We start from the raw sequence: 23,057 nt of genomic DNA, 5'->3' as shown, positions 1-23,057 counted from the left end.
TTTCAAGTGCTGGGATTGAAGGCCTGCGCCACCATACCTGGCTTTTATTGTAATCAGTTTAATATATGTATTTAGTATACATATATATGTATATATCTTGGGAGATTGTGTTGAGTATTTTGTAGAAACACAATTACATTTATTTTAAAACTAAAGTTGCTGGGTCCAGCAGCAAGCCTCAGATCCCAGCTACTCGTGAAGCTAAGATAGAGGGAACCACAGGTTCAAGGTCAACCCCGGCAACTTTGTGAGACCTGTGCCACAACGTAAAAAGAGGGTGCATTGGTAGAGTGCTTGAGCCGCTTTCTCAAAACCCTAAGGCCGTTCACTCTAGTGAGCAGTCAGTGTTAAACAGAAGCTAGAGAAACGGCTCAGCAGGTGAGAACACTCGCTGCTCTTGCAGAGGACCTGAGTTCTGTTCCTACAGCCATGTCCCGTGACCCACAATCACTTGTAACTTTGATACCCTCTTCTGGCCTCCTCAGATTGTACACATGTGCCATGCACTCATACACACATACATACATACAAATAAAGACAATCATAGAGATAGGTCATTATAAGGGTAACGACCAGACGTGCTTTCTCAGGTAACCCATGCAACAATCCTCAGAAGTAGGTTCGAGCCATCCCATTTTGCAGAATGTGAAACTGAGGCGCAGAGAGATCAAGTACTTGTATGCATCCCATAGTTGCTGGGGAGAAATCAAGTATTTGCATGCATCCCATAGTTACTGGGATGTTTCGTCTGATCCTCGAACCTTGGTCAAGTTACTTAATGTTTTAGAACTAAAGTTTTTATTTGAAAATACTGATCTTGTCGGGTTGCTGGCTCCTAACCACATGGGGGATTCAGTGTATCTTGTATAAGCAGATGAGGGAGGGAGTAGAGGTAGAGCATGTACTTATCTTAACAGCACAAGATCCTACATTCCATGTGGCTGTTGGGGTAGGGCAGGCACCTGTTAGGGAACAATTTGTGTCTCCTATATGATTGCTTGTCCTTTCACCCTCATGGCCATTGATTCTCAATGTCCTTCAAAGTCTCTTTTTGCCTGGGATGGTCTGTTAGATTTGCTTTTTGGTGTGTATGGTATGTATATCGTGTGTGTGTGTGTGTGTGTGTGTGTGTGTGTGTGTGTGTGTGTGTTCATGGCTTTGTATATGGGCTTGCCAGTCCATGTCTGTTTGTGTGGAGGTAAGGCATCAAAGTCAGATGTCTTCCTCCGTCACTCTTCCTCTTTGTTTTTGAGACAGGAGTCTTTCACTAAACCTGGAGCTCATTGATTGTCTAGACTGGCTAGCCAGCAAGTTCTGGGAATCCACTGTCTCTGACCCCAGTGCTGGGGTTACTGATGGACAGGACCACACCTGGCCTTTTTTTTTTTTTTAAAGATTTATTATTTATTGTGTATACAGTGTTCTGTGCGCATGTAACGCCTGCACACCAGAAGAGAAAACCAGATTGCGTCATAGATGGTTGTGAGCCACCATGTGGTTGCTGGGAATTGAACTCATGACCTTTGGAAGAGCAGCCACTGCTTTTTACTTTTGAGCCATCTCTCCAGGCCCCTCCCCCCCCGCACCTAGACTTTTACAGGGTGCAGGGGATCCATGTTTGAGAAGCAACCACTTTACTGCCTGAGCTATCTCCCTGACCCCCCTAAATTTGTTCATCAGCATTTGTCATTTTTATTTTATTACTTTATTTTTTGAGACAGATCTCCTGGGACTCACTCTGTAGACCAGGCTGGCCTCAAACCCACAGAGATCCCCTGCTTCTGCCTCCCCGAGTGCTGGGGTTAACGGCGTGCGCCACCACCACCACAGTTTCTGGGTTCAACATTACTGAGCCTTCAGCTCAGATCCCTGTTGACTCCATAGCTGTCCACTCCTCTTGCCTCACTACCTTCATGTCTTCCAGACACACCAAAGTATGTGTTCCCACCCAGCATGCCCCAGTCTCAGCTCTTCTCTCAGCAAGTGGCACCACTGAGTCACCAGATGCCTAAGCCAGGAGCCTGAGAATCTTTCTCTAATTCTCATCCTCACTCATCTCTCAATCAGTCATCAGGTCTCTTTATCATCTCTGGTATCAGGCCCTCCCCGTTCCCTCGTAATATCTTAATTTCACCTCCAGCCCACTATCTCTACCTAAGCGTCAGCCTATCGCCACGCCCATCAGGCCGCACTGCAACGCTCTTCTAACTGGCTCTCCCTGTAATCCACCCAGCCTTTCTCCATGTCCTCAGTATTGCTGTCAAAATGCTCCTTCTAAAAAGCAAAGCACACCATGTATTCCCCACTTAAAACTCTTCCAAGGGTTCTCCACGGCCTTCAGGGGAAAGCTCAAGCGTATTGCATAAGGCCCGTCAAGTTTCTCCCAGCTTTAATCATCCCTTCCCACTACTTTTGCTCATTTGTTTCTGCTGTAGTGGATTGCTGGCACCTCTCCGGAGAAGCTGTTTCTAGCCTTGGATCTTTCTGCTCCGTGTGCATCTTCCCTGCCTTCAGCTGCCCCTTTCATTTCATCCTTTAAAGCTCAGCTCAAGGGTCATTCCTGTAAAGAACTTTTCCTTGTTCCTGACTAGATTCTCGGTATGTTCGTGTATTTGCTGTGTAAAAACATTTTTCACACCAATCATTTCTGTTGGGTTTTAAGCTCAATATCAAAGTCTGTCCCACATAGTGTGCACCCCGTGGCGTGAGCGCTTGCTCACTTCATAGCAGGTGCTGCATAATACAGAGGTTAAACAAGTGGATTCTGAAACAGCTATTTTAAAACTTCTGAGAATGGCAGAGCTCTAAGCTAAGGTGGCTCTGATGCTCGGGTCCTTCAACCCCATTTCTCTCTCCCTGGACTTTCTTCTCTACTTTTCTTATCTCCTTTCATCACTAAAAGGAGACACAGTGGCAGTCCAGAGACACAAGACAGTGTGCTTCGAACTGACCAAATGAACAGGCTTCTTGCCGGCTACAAACCTGAGCCCTAGCATTCCTGGCTAAACTTGAACCTGTCTAGGTCTAAAGGGCTCTGATTACATCATTAACAACGCTCTTTTCTATGCCATTAACTCATCTCTACTTTCTTCCCTCCATTTTTCCAGACTTCTGTTAGTGTTTTATTTAAGTGATTTCTTAAATTTCTTTCTGAATGTGTAGAGATTTTAAAGACTTAAAAAGAACAATAGGGAAAAAACAACAAAATCAAGCTAGTAAAAATTTCTAGCTAGTAAGCTGTTCTAGCTTTCTGTTGAGGGAAGACTTCCAAATGTGAAAAGGCTTTAGGAACCACACAGTGTATTCAACAACTTTGAATAGTGCGTAATGAAATAAGGAGCCAGTAACTTGCTTTTAACCTTGTAGCTAAGGGGAAGGGTTTGTATATTCACTCTACCCAGTTCTGGTCTTGTGATCTTCTTAGAGACTGTGTTAATTAGCCTTCAGCCAATGCATTGTCTATGCAAGATCACACAATAGCAGGTGCAACTTAATTACCTCTCTCTGTAACTCTCGCCAACAAGCAGAAAGAGAAACATCTTCTATGGTTAGCACTCAGATGTGGTTCTTTTCATTTAGACTCTGATAGAGTAACAGGAATTGCCAAGGGGCCTCAGACCGTGGCTGGTTCGAGTCACTGGTCCTCTTTGACCCTTCTCCAGACAGAGCTGATGCCCCAAGTGCGGGCAGAGGCAGGGGCACAGCAGGTGAGGTTATCAGCGGAACCACTTCACAACTTTGCAATTTTGGAACCAAAGACGCAGGGCTAGGATCAGTCTTGGAGCACAGTCTTGCAGGTCTGCTCACCCTGCCCTGAGCACTCTTAGCTGGCGCTGGTACCAGGTCTACACGATCTTTGAATTTACTAGTGACTGGGTGGGTTTCTTAAAACCAACAAACGTAGAGAAGGGACTTCCTCTGGACACGTGTAGAAAACTTCGGAGATCCTTGTGAGTGTCCACGCTCAATACACCTCTAGTATACCCAAAGCTGTTTTGCACCGTAGGTAAAAAGGATGAAATTAGCCTTAGGAGACGCCTTATTGCACATGAACTACGAAATAATCAGGTTGGAAGGTGGTAAACATTCAAATAAATGTAAGTAGAGAATTTTGGGATGAGAAAGAGAGGGGGGGCAAGCAGAAGGGGAGGGGGGAGCAGAAAGGGCAAGTGGGGAGGTTAGAGGAGCAACAACTCTGAGAGAAGTGGGGAGGAAAGAAGATGAGGCAGAGAGAACTGGGGAGAGGTGTGGCGTGGGGTGCAAAAGACAGAGAGTGGGGTGCGGGAGATTGGGAAGGGACAGAGAAGGCTACAGGGAAACTCTCACAAGCTCAGAACAACCGCCCCTCAGGCCTCCCAGCCTCCTTGTGAGTCTGCGGCGCGCTCCCGGCTGCGGATGCAGTGCCTCGACGACCTCACTCCTGTGTGGGGTGTGGGTGGGTCACGCGGCGACGAGAGAGGGGGAAGGATGGGAGATCCGGGCACACAGAGGTGGGCGGGAAGCGGAGAGTGGAGCGCGTGGCTGGAGGCGTGCGGAGTGGGGTGCCGAGGTGGCGCGATGAGCCGCTCTCCCTTTCCTAGCGCGGCTGGCTGCGGGCTCCCGCTCCCACGCGCGCTCGCAGCCGTGTGTGTAGCAGCTGCAGTGGCCGCTGGCTTTTTCGGGCCCTCCGCACACAGATTCGACGGCAAGCTGCCCTCTCCCGCGTGCGCGCTTCCGACCGGCAGGAGGCGCTGCGGGCACGAATTGGATCCTGTAGGATGCCTGCTTTAAGCTTGGGGTCCCTTCGGGTGGGCGGTGTTTGCACTTCCTCTTTCCCCTCCTTTAAACTGGAATGTCCGGTACAAGATTGAAAAGTAAAAATAAAAATTTCAGGTTTGCGGGCCTAGGGTTTTAAAAGGAAGTTGGAAAGGCCGGGAGTTCAGTTCTCGGCTATTAATAAAGTACTATAGACTTCGCTAAAAGGCCTTCAAGCCCCGGAACAAAGTGTTTATTAGGATTTGGCCTAATTTGTTGAAATAAAGGTTTTTTACAAGACATTTTTTTTTGTTTGTTTATTGCTGTCTGAGAGATCATATATCAGTAACTCAGGAACCAGGCAAAGTTAATCCAATTTATAAATAAAATTTCAAAACATTTATAACAATACTGTTTATAATAGCCCTCAGCAAACTATCAAAATTATATGATTTTTGGGCTCAACGAATCATTAATGAATCTACTGTTAGGGAAATTATGCAACGATGAAGTGAATTATTTAATTTATTGCCATGCTTAAATGCAGGGCCAAATCCTAATGGAGACTAGTGTTGAGTAAACTCTGATCAGAGATTAGAAGAAATCCCCAAATCCGCTGTGCTCGTGGCCGGTATAGACTCCTGAACCCTGTGTAAACGGCGGGACTAATACGGAACAGGGTGGGGCTGCCCCTGTTAAATGCGGTCTAGCCTCATTGGGGTGGGCTGCCCATTAAAGCTGGCGCAGCTAGACTTCAGTTTTCAAAGTGATTTATGTCGTTTTGAACAATTATTTGGCAGTGATTATAAATGACAAAACGCATGGGACATGAGGAGACCTGTCATCTGTTAATGTTTACTCTAATGCATACGTGCATAATTTCCTAGCGCGGCTTCTATTTCAAAGAAGATTCCCAATGGGCCTATAGTAGCATGATTTTGGAGACAAAGTTATTTAGGACCTCAGGACGTTAAACTTAAGATCTGTATGATTAGCTTTTTTTTTTTTTTTTTTTTTTTGCGGGGGTGGGGGGCGTGGCTATGGTTCAAGCAGATGTCAGCTAGTTAGGTATCCTCCCAGATTCTGCTAAAAGACAAAACTTCAACCTGCTATTACATGTGTCTGGTAGTAGAAGGCTATCCTGTTCCAGCTACCTCAAAACAGAGACAAAGGAAAACCTGACTAAATAGTTCTTTCTCTTTGGTAAATTTAGATTAAGTTAGACAATTTAGGAAAATCACATAGGAAACTAAATATATTTGGCAGATAATTTTGATTTGTGTAGCATTATTTATGAACCTGAGGTCTACAAGTGGACTGTCTGAAGTGAATTACATATGTCTCTTTCACAAGAGGAAAGAGAAGACTCACATCAGCGTCCTCTGATTTGTATTGCTAGTGTGTGATAGAGCTGGGTGCACCCGCCACGCAGGGTGTCCTACAGTGTGGGTTCTATCACTGTGATACACAACATGACCATGGCAGCTCTTACAAAGAAAAACATTTCACTGGGGCTGGCTTAGAGTTCAGAGGTTTAGTCCGTTGCCCCGGCGGGAAGCATGGCAGCACGCAGCCAGAAATGGTGCTGGAGAGGTGGCTGAGAGTTCTACATCTGGATCCACAGGAAGATAATATGAGCCACTAGGCCTGGCTTGAGTCTGAAACCTCAAACACATTTACTCCAACAAGCCACACCTGCTAATAGTGCCACTTTCCATGGGCCTATGGGGCCTATCTTCATTTAAACCACCACATAGGGCTAGAAATGTCTTCTTTTATATATTTACCACTTAAATGGTATGTTGCAAACCTTAATCTTCCTGGTCAAATTCCTTTCAAATCAGTCAATATTCATCTTACTTCAATAAGGATATCACGAAGTCATGGCCAACTAAAATGTGGCGAAGACTCTGATTAAAAACTTGAGTCAACCACCACCAGAGTTGCCCACCACAGCACAAAACCATCCTCCTCCAAGGGCCACTCCTGTTGGTTGGTTGTTAGTTTCATAAAAGTTAGAGCACAGCTCTTTGCTTATCTCTTGGCCATGTCTCCCTTTAGACATAAGTGAAGGGAATACATCCAAATATCTTCTTAATCTTCATTGTCACTTGGCTGGCTTACAGTCACCTGGGAGACAGTCCTCTGGATGTGTCTTCCATGTGTCTCTGGAGAGGTTTGACTGAGGAGGGAAGACCCACGTTGATTGAGTGTAGGTGGCACAGTACCATGGGCTGTACCATGGGCTGGGGTCCTAGCCTGGGCAAAGAGGGACAAAGGGCATTGACGCGCCCTGGCCTCTGCTTCCTGGTCTTCCAGATGTGAGGAGTCTTAGCTGTGTGCGTCTGTGGCCAGGGTCTCTACCACAGTGTCCCTGCCACGAGAGACCATTCCTTCTTAGTCTGTGAGCAAAAGCAATCTTTCCTTATGGCGCTCTTTGTGAGGTAGTGTGTCTCACTGGTGAGTAAAGTGATGCTTGGAGTTTAGTGGGAATAGTAAACATGATATGACAGTGAAGGGCCCGAAATGTTCTACCTTGTTTATTTGCAAATTCTATTCGCTCCTCGAAGCCTGTCTTAAATGCCAGATTTTTTTTTTTTTTTGCAAAGTTCTCTAATCTCTCCCATCACTAAATTCTCTAGTGCCCTGTGCACAAGCAGTCATATTCCGGATGTGTAAGAGTAACCTGTGTTTGTTTCCCATTTCTCCCTTGTGGATGAGGCGCCTCACAGGCAGCGACATCTTCATGTGACCTCCAGAAAGTTAACTAAGTGAACAGAACCCAACATGTGCAACCCAGTTATAAAGTTCAGTACACACCGTATTATAAAAAGTAAAAGCAAGCAGAATTTTGACATACAAGAACATCTTACCAGAGGTACGTGGGTGGCTTGGTGGGCAATGTGCTTGGCTGCACAAGTCTGAGAACTGGAGTTCAGATCTGCAGCACCCACATAAGGAGCCTGGAATGAGTGACAGCCCCCCTTAACCCTAGCCATCCAGGGAAGTGGGGGCAAAGAATTCCCAGGGCAAGCTAGCCAGGAAGACGAAACAAATCTGCGTTCAGTGAGAGAGCCTGCCTCAGTACATACAGTGGTAACTGATAAGGCACCTGCCATGAACTTCTGACCTCTACACATACATGAACATACACGCATATGCATCCATATGTGCACACACCCAAATATATGTGGACATCTTTGAGCACACACACACACACATACACACATAACACACACACACACACATAACACACACACATACACACATAACACACACACACATAACACACACACATACACACATAACACACACACACACACACACACACACACACACACACACACACTTAACTTGCCAAAGTTGGTCATAATCGTTTTAATTTGGTAGATATTATACAATGCTTATGTCATGATATTAAAAAGTAGCATTTAGTGATGTATTTACTCAAATTTTAGTGTTAATCATGCACCTATATCAACACTTGTTAGGTTTTTTAGTATAATTTTCCATGTCTAATAAAATTTATTTACCAAATTGTATATTATACTTCTCTACATTATAAAAGCAGAAATGGATGTTACGTAAAAATGTTACAAATATTTTTCATAGATCGAGATTAACACTTAGTAGTAATTATTTTTAAGCTTCAGAAAGAAATGAGCATTTCTATGGCAAGATTAAAAGAATTCAGGCATAAGCAACATTATTTTTGTAAGAATAAAACAATTTGTGGGTTAGCAAGGTGGCTCACTGGGTGGAGCTGCTTGCCATATCCCTACACAGTGTGAGAGAAGTGCCCTTTGACCCCCACACATGCTATGGCATATGGGCACATGTGTATTCAACATACACAAAGATATGCCCAAAACAAATAAATAAACATGATCAAGAATATTCTTGTTTAAGAAAAGTTAACTCCAAAGTATATTTTTTTAAAAGAAGAAATTAAAAGGAAAAAAAAAACCTTACCTTTATTTATTTTGCTTCCAAATTTACCAACTTTGGAAATGATTTAGAATCAGTGGAAAATTATTTCTTTTCACACTATTCAGTTTACATATAACATACTATCAGAAGTATATACTGGGGCTGTTTTCATAGTTTTTAAAGTTACCACACAAAGTTATGGGTTGCACCAAGACATTTTCAAACAAGAACATTACGGCACTTTGCACATATTCACAACACTATATTACTCTCTTGTGCTGACTAACTTTATATCAACCTGGCACAAGCTAGGAGAAGCTGCAGTACACCCTTTCCTCGCCAAGTTGTTTCTGATCATTGTATTTTTATCACAGTGATAGAAATCCTAAGCAAAACATCTCTCTTGTTCTTCCCTCTTTCTTCCCCACCCTGCTGGTCCCCCTTTCCTATTTTCACATCACATATTTTTTTACCATATATTTATATAATGTATGTAATATATTATTAATTATTAGTACTTATTATTAATATCTAACACAAAAATATTGGTGCCATATATGGGATAAGATATGATATTTGTCTTTATTTTTTAGAGTTTTAAAATATATATTAAATACATATAAGCATTTTAAGGCTTTGAAATATTTATTTTATGTGTATTTATGTTCCTGCGGGTACATATGTGCACCATGTGCATACGTGAGACCACAGGAGTCTGAAGAGAACATTGAACCCCTTGGAAGTAGAGTTAAGGGGGGCTGTGACCCCGCATGTGGGTGCTGGGAACTGAACCTAGGTCTGTAAAAGTAATAGTGCTCTTAACTGCCCGTCTCTCCGGCCCGAACCCGTAGTTTTCCTCATCACATTTTCATACACGTATTAATGTATTTTGATTATACTCACTCCCTTTCAAATCCCATTCCCATTGATTTTTTTCTTCCCAACTACCTCCCATTTTAATCTATTATTTTCATGTCTTTCACTTTTATCTCTTCCTCTTTCTCCTCTCTCCCTCTCTCCCTCCTCCCTCTCTCCCTCTCTCCCTTCTTCCCTCCCTTCCTTTCTTTGTGTGACCCAGTGGATTTAGTTAAGGTTTCTTATAGAAGCAAGGGTGGCTAACTTCTCAGTGGCTGTACCACTGAGGGAAATGTCTCTCCCTCGGAAAACCCTCAACTCCTGAGAGACCGTCAGAAGGGGCGGGGCCTCCTGAATTTTTGCTTCAAGCATTGGTCAGCCCAGGCCAGTCTTGTCCAGTCTTGTGCAGGAAATCAGAGCTGCTGAGAGTTTGAGTACAAAGGCCACGCCATGCCTAGAAGACTGTATTTCACAGGACTCCTTCCTATGTTCTGGCTTTTACATGTGTTCTACCCACTCGTCTACAGTGTCTCCTGAGCCTCGGAGGGGGTGACATAGACATCCAATTTAGGGCTGAGAACTCAACAGAAGCAGTCTCATTTCTTTAGGTGGTCCATGAACCACTACAGTTACCGGCGCCCACAACAAAGAGAAGTGGCTGTAACTAAAGCTGACAGAAGCACAGATTTATGGGCACAAACATAAATATTTAGAAGCCAGTTTGACAGACATGCCAGGGATAAACACATTGTCTGGAGTTTCCCCTGTGTCTTTGTAGAGTGAGCGCCATGCAGGGCTCTTTGGAATAACGCTCAGTAGGAAATTTGCTAGTAAGTTACATTTCAGTATTTTAACTGCCTTGCAACTGTAGCAACCAACAATGGTAATATTTTGATTTTCAAACTGCAGTTACACAGAAGGCTTGGTGTTTCTGAGCCAAATGGATTTTCTAGAGAATGCAGAAGCAAAACTGCGGTGAAGGTTGGAAGTGAGAGCGAGGGACAAGAGTTCTTGTCTAAGATTTAAACACAAAAGTACAAAGTGTGTAGCGTTGAGTGTCTTTAGAAAGCAGCTATGTGACAAGCCTATTGCCCCAAAATAGGTCTTTCTGAAGAAGAAGAAGAAGAAGAAGAAGAAGAAGAAGAAGAAGAAGAAGAAGAAGAAGAAGAAGAAGAAGAAGAAGAAGAAACTTTATGCTGCTCAAATTTAACTTAAAAGATAATGCTATAGTGTTTTGGTTTTTTTTTTTTTTTCAACTAAATGAAAGCAACCTTTAAAAGTTTATTTCCAGACTGGGCATGGTAGCGTACGCCTTTAATCCCAGCACTTGGGAGGCAGAGGCAGACAGATCACTGTGAGTTTGAGGCCAGCCTGGTCTACAAAGAGATTGAGGACAGCCAAAGCTACACAGAGAAAGCTTGTTTCAAAAAAAAAAAAAAAGTTTATTTCCTTAGCCTCTGAAATGCAATCTGTGCTGGCCAGGGGACTCAAATGATGACTTACAGCCTGTGACATGCCAGCCTGAGGTAGGTGTTCACTTTCCATGTTCGCCCTGGCCAACTGTTTGTTTGACCTTCAGTTTCTGTGCTAAGAGTCACATTTACACTGCTCCAACTACACCCCATCCATGTGTGCGCTGTATATCACATAAGGTTCCTATAGGGCAATTTCCCAATCCTCCCATTAAGAAAACATCGCTCTTATCCTAAGTAACTCTATAGAAGATGTCACACGATATCCCCACCAAAATAACCCCATAGGAAACATCATCTGACATCACTTTATGGGCCTCCGTTCATTTTGCCCAGTACTGGCCTTTGCCAGGTTGTTCCTGCCATTTCCATAGCTAGAATGCCCACCCCACTTTGGTTGATAGAAATCAGTGTTCTAAAAATACTTCATAATTCACTTGCTAACAGGTAATGAATTTAGCTTCCTTAAAAGACACACAATGTGAGCCGGGCGTGGTGCCGCACGCCTTTAATCCCAGCACTTGGGAGGCAGAGGCAGGTGGATCACTGTGAGTTCGAGGCCAGCCTGGTCTACAAAGTGAGTCTAGGACAGCCAAGGCTACACAGAGGAACCCTGTCTCAAAAAACAAACAAACAAACAAACAAACAAACAAACAAAAAGAGTCACAATGTGAAGATTTCTTTTGGAGGAGTTGCTATAATAAGTGGGTTCACCTGAAGCCCAATGATTGCATTTTGGTTTTTAAGTGAATATTGGACTGTGTTGTGTGGAGAGCTGTGAGGTGCCGCGCCTTAACAAGGTGCAGGTTTCCGCCATCCCGACGGCGAGCGCTCTCTAAGATAAACAAGTCCTTATATGGCAAAAGGCTGTGCAAGGGTAACTGGTGATCTGATGACGAGCAGTCTTGCTCTGACTCGGACCTATGAGGAGGTGACACCTGGCATGAGCTGATTGGCCCTTGAGTTGTACTTAAGCTTGGCCCTTCCCTTCTTCGGGGCCATTCCCACTGAGCTTAATCCTGAGTAAAGATCTCGAGAAGAAGTCTGGTTGTTGGTGTCTTATTTCCGCTGGACGGTGCGGCGCCGACAGTGTTGCCCTAATGCAATGTAGAAAAGTGTTACGTGCCAGGTGTAGCAGTGCACGCTGCCAAACCCAGATATTTGGAGGCTGAGACACTGAGATCTTAAGTTCAAAGCCAACCTTAGTGAGGAGGAGGGGACAGACTTTACATTTTGTCTAATAACTTGTTAATTTCTGGGTTTTTTTCCCCAGAAATATAAAAGATTATAAACCTTATAAAGCATTTTTATGGGCAAATCAATGTGATTATTTTGACTCTGCCTATTTATTGAGGGAAGAGCAATGTGGTGAGTTTAAGGTTTCATGGTACTCAGTGACTGAGACTATTCTTTTTAAAGCGTGTTTGTTGAACAGTGATCCAACAGCCCTGAGCTCCTAAGTCATCTTAAAAACAGGCAGAATCTTATTTATCATCTTCCAGGAATATTTAACATTTTAACCTAATCCAGATAAATTATATTATAAAGTAAATTTAATATAATACAATTATTAGGCCTCTTATATCTTTAACATTGCTTAATGGTTTATAAAAAGCATGAGATATAAATAATAGCATTTTACTTCATTTTCTTATGTTCTCGGGAAGAGAAGATTTGGGGGCTGAGAAGTGACTTAGTGTGTAAAATTGCTTGCAGTGCAAACACGAGGACCTGAGTTCAAATTCCTGGAACTCATTTTACGGCCAGACGCAGTAACTGCATTTGTAATTTTAGTGTCCCTGTGATAACATGGGACATGGAGCCATAGAGACATGGAGACAGGAGACTCTGGAAGTCCAGGGTCAGCTGGCCTGTCACATACAGGGTGACAAGAAAGAGACCTGTCTCAAGTAAGGAAAAAGGTGAGGCCTGAGGCCTGATGCTGTCCTTTGATTTCACAGACAATCTGAGGTACATATGTGCCTTCACTCACACATACATGTGTGCGCACACATACACACCATAAATTTTTTAAATGTGGGGTTTTTTTTTTGAGACAACGTCTCACTACATAGCCTTGGTTGGCTTAGATGCTTTAAACTCATAGAGATCTGCCTGCCTCTGCCTTCTGAGTGCCAGGATGAAACGTGTGTACCACCATGCCTAGCTAGATTTTACAAAAAAGAAAATTTTTTAAAGTGACGATATTAACTTATACTAACATTCACTATTCCTTTTAACCATTTAACATCAGGTGACAGAAAGAAAAATCATAAGAAAATAATTTCCTCTTTGTGCAGTTTTATAACCTATAGTTGTAGGTTTGACAGGCTGTCTCTAGGAATTCCACATCTAGAATTAGTGTCAATGAAACAGTTTGGGAAAAAAACCATATATTTAGTACAAAAGCTACGTGACTTTCCAGTATAAAAGGGTCACTGTTAAAGCTATGGAGTTCTCTATCAAACTGCACTCCGCTTCCCACCCAGACTATGAACCATTATGACAATTTTGGCAGCCGCAATATATCGACAGCTCCTGCATGGTACACTGAATTACAGTTTCATGCTTTAGTTTAGCGTCTCTATTGCAAACCTCCTCATTGTCTGAACCATTAGTTTTAGTGCTTAGCCACAGACTTGTAGACTTGTATTTTAACATTTGCTTTCTGCTTTGGCCTTCCTAAAACCGTAATGCTGCCAAAGTCAGGGTCTATCCATTACAAGATCTTTACAAATTTGTCTCTCCCAGCTCTTGAGTGTAGCTTTGGCAGACAGTACTTTGCCAATGAAAAACAATTCAAACAAGTGTTGACTTTTTGTTGAGTGTTCTGCAAGGCAGCTTTCTAGAGGTGTGAAAAATTGGGAAAGATGTTCTCCAGGGCTGAGCATGGTGACGCACTCCTTTACTAGAGCACTCAGGAGGCAGAAGCACAGGACCTCTGTGAGTTTGAGCTCAGCCTGGTCTACGTATCAAGTCCCAGGGCATCCAGGCATGTAGACTCCATCTCAATAAAACAGAGAAGAGAAGAAAAGAAAAGCGGAAATAAATGGGTTCTGGTGCTGTGGTGAAACAAATAGTCATGCCAAGGTCTGTATTATTTATTATGTGTAATTTCAAAATCTGAAAATGCCTAAAAACTTGTTTGTTTTGGACAATGTATTTAGCAGTAAACATTTAGCCCCAAACTAGCCCATTCAGGAGAAATCCTGACCCATACTGTCATGAAACACTTAGAACATCTATTCCAATTGAGGGAACAATTTATAAGTTTACTAGATATTTTTCAATAATTGATTTTGTTTTGCAAAGTATACTAAGTTATCTTTTTGAAAGCCCAGACATCCGAAGTCTAAACATCTATCAGCTCCCAAGAACTTTGGGTATTGTAAAATCTATAATCTACAGAAAGTTAAATAATAAAATTTGTAAATAACAACCAATACAGTAACAGTAGTACCTGAAATCAACACATAGGAAACAGCTAGTCCTTAAGTCACCATGTCTCTGTTCAGTGTCATTAGAGATGGGTGGAGATGAAGTCTAGGGTCCTACAAGCCAGGGGTGGATGAGGCTGGAATGCTTTCCTGAGAGGCTATAGTCATAAAAGACACAGCCCTGTGAGAAAGCCAGGGTACCAGTACAGACCAAGTTCTTTAAAGAATAATTCATAGTCAAGGAAGGTTCAGTCATCATGGGGCAAGAGATGACTCAAAAAATAGTCAGAGGGCCACTGGGAAGGGAGAGGAAATAAGAGCCAAGTGAGAGTCCTGAGCAGTGGTGCTGGTGAGGATCTGCAACTTACTCTGCATGAAGTGGTCAGCTGGACTCACACCATGGAGTAGGCATGGGCTGGTGTGGACACAGTGCTGGGACCCTAGATCTGGTGACGGGCCTTGGGAAGACCCCGGTGCTCCCTCCCCTCATCATACTGGAGTTATGCACAAACCTGAAGTTAACAATCAATCATTTGCCCACATCTGCTTTGTAACTGAGTCACCACACAGATCCGTGCTTCGCGTTCCCCTAGCGTTCTTCCCACTGCTGTGGGGATGCTGTTTCAGTTTGCATCAGCCAGGACTGGCCTTGCAGGGGATGTGTGCTCTGGGCTGAAGTTCTACAGTAATTTGTGACACTTTTATTCTTTCTAAGGGTCGAAATATAGTTCAACTCATATTCCCCATGTTTAAAAGTACTTTGGTGCCAAAGAAAGTCTTGATTGTTGCAATCCCCAGGTCACCAAGGTAGTGCGTTTTCTAGATAACTTGGCTTATATTTCTGAACACCTTTCAAATCAAGTTTGCGTTGTTAGTCTGTGATTTAGATTTGTGTCTTTCTTTGCTAGGATAAAATATTTCCACTAAGATTCAGTGGCTTTAGTTATTTATGAATTACAAAGGCATAGGATATAAGGATTTAGATTTTCCAAGGCCTATGCATATTATGTATCTATTTTAAATACAGGTGGACATTTCAATAAGATGAGCTATAAAATAATGTCCACAATCTATTCAACAAAGTAATGTTTATTGTGTGCAAGGTATTGAATAAAACTTCTTCTGCCTTCACATTGTTTTTGACTTAGAATCTAGCTTGAAAATATTAAGGCAACCACAGCTCTGGAGCACAGATCTGTCTAGCTGGAACAAATCAGTCCCTGTAAGTGTGATGTGACGGCTCTTCAACCTTTCATTAGGACTATGTCATTCGGTGTCTTTTAATGTAAATATTTTGATCCCGTACCTCCCTTGATGCGTACAAAAGTGGCTTGCCATTATTAAATGAATGTCTTCATCCTTAAAGATCAGCTCAGGGTACAGGGATCCTAATTGCACGTCCCCTTCTGGAGGCCCAAGCGTGTTCAAGCAGTATCATATTTACCTCACTCTCTGTTGTATTAACTAATGCCAAAAATATTTTGTTGCAACTGCATAGCATTGTGATTGACTGGTGAACATCTTAATGAAGGAGATCAGAGCAAAGATAACATTTTTCCAAAGCAGGGCACTGCCGGTGCTTGACTACCTGTTCTATGGATATTTATTTAGTTGTGTCGGTTAGTTTAGATAGAACGTTTGAAGTTACCAGTTTGTGACAGTCTTTAGAGGATGAACCATTGTGTGAAAATTTCTAGTAGGTACTTTCCCAAACAAAAAAACTTTTTTTCAACTTTTGAATGTGACTCATAATACGGAATACATTTTACATTGCCATTCAGTATACATACATGCAGTTGAGACAGGTCTTACACGACACAAGGTTTTCTTTGCTATTTGTGATACATGCAGCTTTTAGAATTCTGTTCCGAGTAACTTTAGTCTTTAAAACTGCTGGTCCCATTAAATTAATTCCTACGTCTCAGACAGGTCACTTCTGCCACCTGAAAAGCTTAAGCAAACGTTTTTGACGGGCAACTATTGTGTATTCTTCATATTTTCATCTCAGTTCCTAGGGCTGTGCTCACTTGGTACACATCATTGAAATGTCTGGGGGATGTTTTACTTGTCCTTAATCTACTTTGAGAGACATTATGATATTCTTGAGCTTTATCTACAGAGGCTGTGGGAGGTCATTGAAGGAGACTAGAAGAAATTCATTGCTAATTAGAAGATGAAACATAGAAGTAGACGTCATCACACACTTAAAAACAACTGCAAAAAAACAAAAAACAAAAAACAAAAAACAACAAACCAAAAAACCCAAACCAAACAACAACAACAACAACTTAACCGTATTTGGCTCCTCGTAAGACATTTTACTGTAAGTACTGACATATCTTTTTCAGAGGTCACCACTTCTATTGGAACGAACAGTGACCTTACAAAATGAGTCTATTCTTTTAAGGTATTCACATAAAACTATCGCCTCACAGCCATAGAGCAGCTTTCTCTGGCTGCCTCTATGGTGTGGAGTGTGCCACACTTTCCTTTACTCAGTAACAATGTTTCTGAAAGGCATTTCATCGTAACAATGTTTCTGAAAGGCATTTCATCGTAACAATGTTTCTGAAAGGCATTTCATCGTAACAATGTTTCTGAAAGGCATTTCATCCTGCATACTTATGACTTTATTACCATTCTGCAGCTACTCCTCAAAGCCAAACACTATTTGTGTATAAATCACATTTTTGTCTTCTAATAATACAAACTTCTCCTCATAGTAGTTGCTTAATTTATTGCAGGCTACTCAACAATTTAAACTTCTCATCCGTACATTGTAATAGTATTTTCAAGGAACCTCACGACTGTTTTGGCACCTTATAAATTCAACTCTAATACGATTCTTTTAAGACAAACCCTATCCGAATGCACATTTCTGGAAGGATTACGGCGTGTTTGTCCATTTTTGATAGTTTTCTTTGTAGCAACATTTTCTGCTTAGCTAAATAATTTGTTGAGTTCAGTAAAAATTTGGGTTATTTGATTTATTTAAATAAACAAAAATGTACATTTTGTTATTCTGAGAGTCGGGAGGTTTGCCGGGGGCGATTTCTACAAGTGTTTTCATATAATTGCGAATTATCTTAACAATGCCAAAAATTCATGTTTTCTCTCAGCCAGACCCTGAGTTCATCAGGGAAGCGTCTACACGTTTCCACTTCTGGTGATGCTTCTTGGTTTGTTTTGTTCCACTTCTCTCGTAACACACCAATAATCCCTGAACTTCACACACTGCAGGGGTCTGTCGCCCGCTTGCTGGTGAGCTGTAAGCTAAGTCCTTTGCTAAGAGACTCAGGGTCATCAAGACCCTGATCTTTATTTTACTTTTGAGTGGTGAGCTAGGTTATAATTGTGAAAGTAGGCTTGTAATTCTGTATTTGTGTGTTTAGTACCTAGTGATTTTAATCTGTTCTTCAGTGTTTCTTTCAAATTATCGCTGCCCTAGGGCAAGTATTTGCTTTTGTTTTGTCTGTTTTGTAGCAAAATATGAAGACAACATGACATAATTCTAAGAATGCTCCTTGAACATTTGAAAGAATGCCACATGCATAAATGATTTAGTGAGGCCTTTCACGTCTGGTAATTAAATGAGAAAAGAAACACATGTGTCTGGAGACTGTGGCGATAATCTGAAAGAAAAATTTAGTGAACAAAACTAACTATGACAACTTCTTTTCTGGGGTGCTCTGTTACTTCTCCTTCAAGAAAACCGGACAAAAAGATGGCTATCCCGAGGGCTCATTAATCCCGATTCGGAGGGCAGCTTAAATATTCTACAATGGCACAGTTACTATTTCCCATTTTCATAATCTTCAAGTGAACTTTCGGGTAAGTGGTGTGTTGGCTTGTTCATTCATACCCGGGCACTGGGCATTGCTAACTCCTTTACCTACCTTTGGAAATGACCACTCTCCTCCATAGCACGTTGAATATCAGGCTGCTTACTTAGTTTTTACCCCACGAGTTCCATTTATGTGAAGAGAAATAATACCAGCAGAACTCAACACGAAATGAGTCTGTGATGATGGTCGGCTGCTGTCAATATCTTAACACTTGTGTATATATTATAAATTTCAACCACTCTATAGTCCACATTTTAAATTTTCATAAAGCTAAGATTTTTATAAATTTCTTTATCATGTTTCATATTTTTGCTCAGGTTTCTTAGCTAGGAACAGTGCCCTCCCAATCTAATCTGTTACCTTAATTTTTTATACCAAGTTTCCATTTAATAACCTTCTGTATATACAATTATTTATATTTATAATACAAAACTGAAAATAAATTTAAAATCTAAGTAATTACTCAATCTGATAGTCTATGGTGTTGACTATTTTAATTATGTATTATGAGCTATAATAATTTGGAATAAAAATAGGACACTTAGTTATTTATATTATAACCATTGTTTTGAATTACTTAATTTTATTTAAGTTTTACTGTCCATTAATCATATAAGTAAAATTTACATTGCTTTACATAAGCAACAAAAAAAAATACATGCACACAGGGACATTTAGCCTGTTAAAAGTAAAAATAATAAAACAATTTAATAATTTAAAAGCCACACAGTGAATTATATTATGCTTAATATTTTTAGGGCTTCTTTATTATTTTTCCAAACTATTACTTTGTTTTCTCATCAACATAGTGAACCTATGACAGTGACTAGAGCCTTCCTATTTTAAATATTAATGAATTCATGCCTTTGCAACTGAAAATTATATAAATGGCAATTATTGAACTAGCTTAATTCTTCATGCAGAAGAAAAACACACGTGTTTCTAATGCACATATGTAATTTAATGAGTATTGTTTTTTATTCTCTTTTCAGGAAGCTTTCACTGAATGTTGGGAGAGCCATGGGCAAACATTTGCAGCTTTTGTTTCACTTAGTGAACATGTCATCAGCTGTGTACACAACAGCCCAGCATCAGCTTAAGTGTTTTGGCTGTTTTCTTACGTGGATAGGAAACTGTTCTGCTTCCGGCCCCTACACACTGCTGTTAATGTTCATTGGTCGTTGGACTCCCTGTTCAGCACCACTTAACCTTCATCTGCTCATTTCGGGGGGCAGAGTAACCGAGCGGTGTTCAGGAGTTTACGTGTATGAGAGACGCTTCATTGAACCATCTGCAAAAGCCTCAGAAATGCTTGCGCAGACCCTCAGATTGCACACGGTGTCAAGAATGCCCTGAGGCAAGAAAACACACCATCTTATTTTAAGACCATATATATATTTTTAAGGTCAAGAAAATTCCCTCCTTTTTAAAGCGCCTGATTGGCAGGAGAATTTTTATGGCATCCATTTGCAGTAAAGGACAAGAAGACTCCTGGCAGCTCAGGGCCTGACACCGCAGCTCCTGGGGACCCAGCAGTCTGGGCCTTACTTTGGAGTTAATGTGTTTTCTCTTACCTGTGTGCTGGCTCTTCACACGCATTCAGGTTTCGCCGGCTTCTCCTCTCTCCTTCAGCGTAACTGTGCTTTCTCCTCAGCAGGAATCGCTGTCTTGCTCCCCAGCTCCCCACGCTGCCTAAAGACCTTTAATTCGAGCCAGCACTCTGTTTGACAGGTTGCTACTTGCGTTTGTGTTTTGTTCAGATTCATTATCAGCATTTCGCTGGTTGTACTTTCATTTCTGTGTGTACAATCATTTATTTCCTAAAATATTTGCATATACTTTTTTTTGAAGTACAGGGGACTGAACCTACTTTTGTTCTCTGGTTTCCTATAATTTATAGAGAGTCTAAAAATCAAAATAAAAAAATAAAAAAAACACCCCAGCCACAAACAAAACTAAATAAGACTTCTTTGGCTCTGAAAAGTCTTAATTCTTCATTTTTAGGCTTCTTTGATTTCATTTCTCAATTATAAGTATTTAAAAATTATTTTGAAAAATATTCACTTGAATCCTGTACTTTCTTCCTCTAGAGATTCTCCTTATCAGTTCTCACCTTCAAAAGACGCCCTGTTATGGAGATGGTAAAGATCCAAAATGAAGTGAAAACTTGAAACTATCCAATGACTTGAAACTGCTGTATACAAGGAGAAGTGAGGTGAGTGTAACTAAAACGTGCTGTACGCACCTATGAAATTCTCAAAAAGTGAATAAGAAGTATTATATTAAAAACCTATTTGTCATCCAAACTAGATGCACAGACTAAAAAATAAAATTCATTTTACAGTGTAGCTGGAGCGATGACTCAGCAGTTAGCAGTGACTACAGCACTTGGTCAGGACACAGGTTGGGTTCCAGCAACCACAAGGTGGCTCACGACCATCTGTAACTCCAGCTACCGGGCATCTGACACCCTCTTCTGGTCTCTTGCATGCGTAAGCACATAAACTCACATGGGTACATGCACATAAAAATACTAAACACTAAAAAATTCACTTTAGAATGACAGCTGTTGGTTGGTATGGTCTCCATTGCCTACCAAGATACTCCTCTTGCATTATTTTGGTAGCACGTTAACCTGACTGTGAATTTCTTCTACATTTTTGTTGGTCCACACATAAAAGGAAGTCACATGCCATGCATTGTCCACAAATCTGAGTAGTTGAATTGAATTTTCCATATTCTCTAAAAGGCTTGCAGCATACAATGCCTTGGCCTCCTACATGTGGGGCAAAAGCATTCCAAGTCCACTGTTGAGAAGCCTGCGGCCTCCTGAGTCAGCCTCCTCAGGAAGAGCGCTGTCCTGGGCCCAGAAGGGGAACTTTATTCTGTTGCCCTTCTCCGAATTCCTGGAAGGCTTTGTTTGCTGAGGACGGAGCATAGTCGGTGCTGCCTTCCCTCTTCACCATTTCTTAGTATTTTCACTGGATATCTTTCTACTCTGGTTTTATTTTGAGGTTTGGCATTTATTACTTTTTGATCCTTCATGTACTGAATTTAATTACAGTCACTCTTACAATATAGATCACATATTTTTGTATCCTTAAAATCGCCTTTTAAGTGTCCCTGAGCACAGAACTCCCTCTAAGTGAAGACTTAGACATCATGTCATCTGCTAGAACTATCCCTTTTTTTAAACTTTAAAAACAATATTTGTTTTTTAAAACTTTGAATCATATCTATGTGTGTATGTGTTTGCATGGGGGTATGTATGTATGTATGTATGTATGTATATATGTATGTATGTATGTATGTATGTATGTATGTGGCCTCTGAGGAGGATAGAAAGGGTGCTGATCCTTGGAACTGGTGTTGCAGGCTGTTTGTGAACCGCCTCACATTAGTGCTGAGAGCAGAAGAGCTGGTAACTGCTCAGCCATCTCTCCAGCCCCACTTTGCAAGAACAAACAGTACATGCTCTTAATGGCCAAGACATCTCCCTGGCCCCTGAACATACCAATTTTGAAGACACAAATCACTTTGTTGTTTTTAGCAAAAACCAAGCTAGTTTCTTCCCAAACCCGCTTTTTGTACTTCATGTCAGTATGTGGCATGTAGGCACGGAGCCAAATATGTTGCTATTACTTTAACTCACAAACATTTTCCCAATCATTCTCTTCCATTTCATCCTTGTTTTACAGAGTGTAACAATTGATCCTGGTCATTAACATACACATTCATATGTAATGTATAGCTATAAACAGAACTGACCATTGTACCTTCAATTTTCTTTCCACTTCCTGTCTTCTACAGAGAAAATCCTATCCAATGATGCCCCCCCACACCTACCTTTCTGGGACTCACTTAGTCATATGCGTGTTTGTGCGTGGTCTCACATACGCCTGGCTATTTTCATGCCTCTGTCCTCTGTCTTTTTCTTGCCTAAGTAATTACTATTCATTTTCCAAGACTATGCTTGGACATCCCCTTTCCCCAGGAAACCTCACTGTGACCTTGTCCTCTCTGATTTCCCATAAACTCTGTCCTAGCACTTATCTCTTTATCTATGGCTAGAATCCACCACTCTGAAGGCACGGGCCAAACCGTAGTTGGCTTTGTCAAAGTATTATAAGAAATATCTGTTGAACTGATATTTTCTCATCTCTGTGTTTAAAAAAAAATTGTGCATGTGAAGAGTGTTGATAAAGGGAGGAAACCATGCCACACACAGGCCTATTATAGGCTACGAATAGCTTTGTTGACAAAGACAGCCGAGCTGAATATCCAAGCTTAACGTGTTCCTTCACGGTGAGAGAATGAGAATTTCACACTGAGAATTCTACGTTGAGGAGATTCCCTCCGCATCCTTGTGGAGCTGCCTGAGTTGGACAACTTTTGGCATAAGCAACAGGTGCTCTGATGGTTTTAGAAAGCATAAGCTATAGGCAGCAGGTGTGGTCTGCAGTGGATGCTGTCAACAGAGAGACTATGGCTAACCAATCCCAGCTCTGGAGCATCACTCCTTAACCTCTCCTCAAGAGCTGTTGGCAAGCAATGTACTGGAACGCTCTGCTCTCACTGTCCACATTCTTGGAGAGGTGACGAGAGGAAAAAGTCACTTTCCTCCAGCCAGTTTTCTGCAGTTCTACATTTCGTGAAGTTTAACCTCTGAAGGAATTTTTAAAAGAGAACAGACTGTGAACACACTTAAGGAAACATCACTGCTAGTCTTTACCTTTACCTGGTCTCAGAATTTGGCTTATTTCTTGTATCTTTCTGGGAGAAGA

Source organism: Acomys minous (assembly GCF_964271855.1).
Source record: "Acomys minous genome assembly, chromosome: 12".
Lineage (NCBI taxonomy): Eukaryota > Metazoa > Chordata > Mammalia > Rodentia > Muridae > Acomys > Acomys minous.
The sequence above is the reverse complement of the archived record's forward strand: the minus strand, read 5'-3'. Positions refer to the sequence as shown.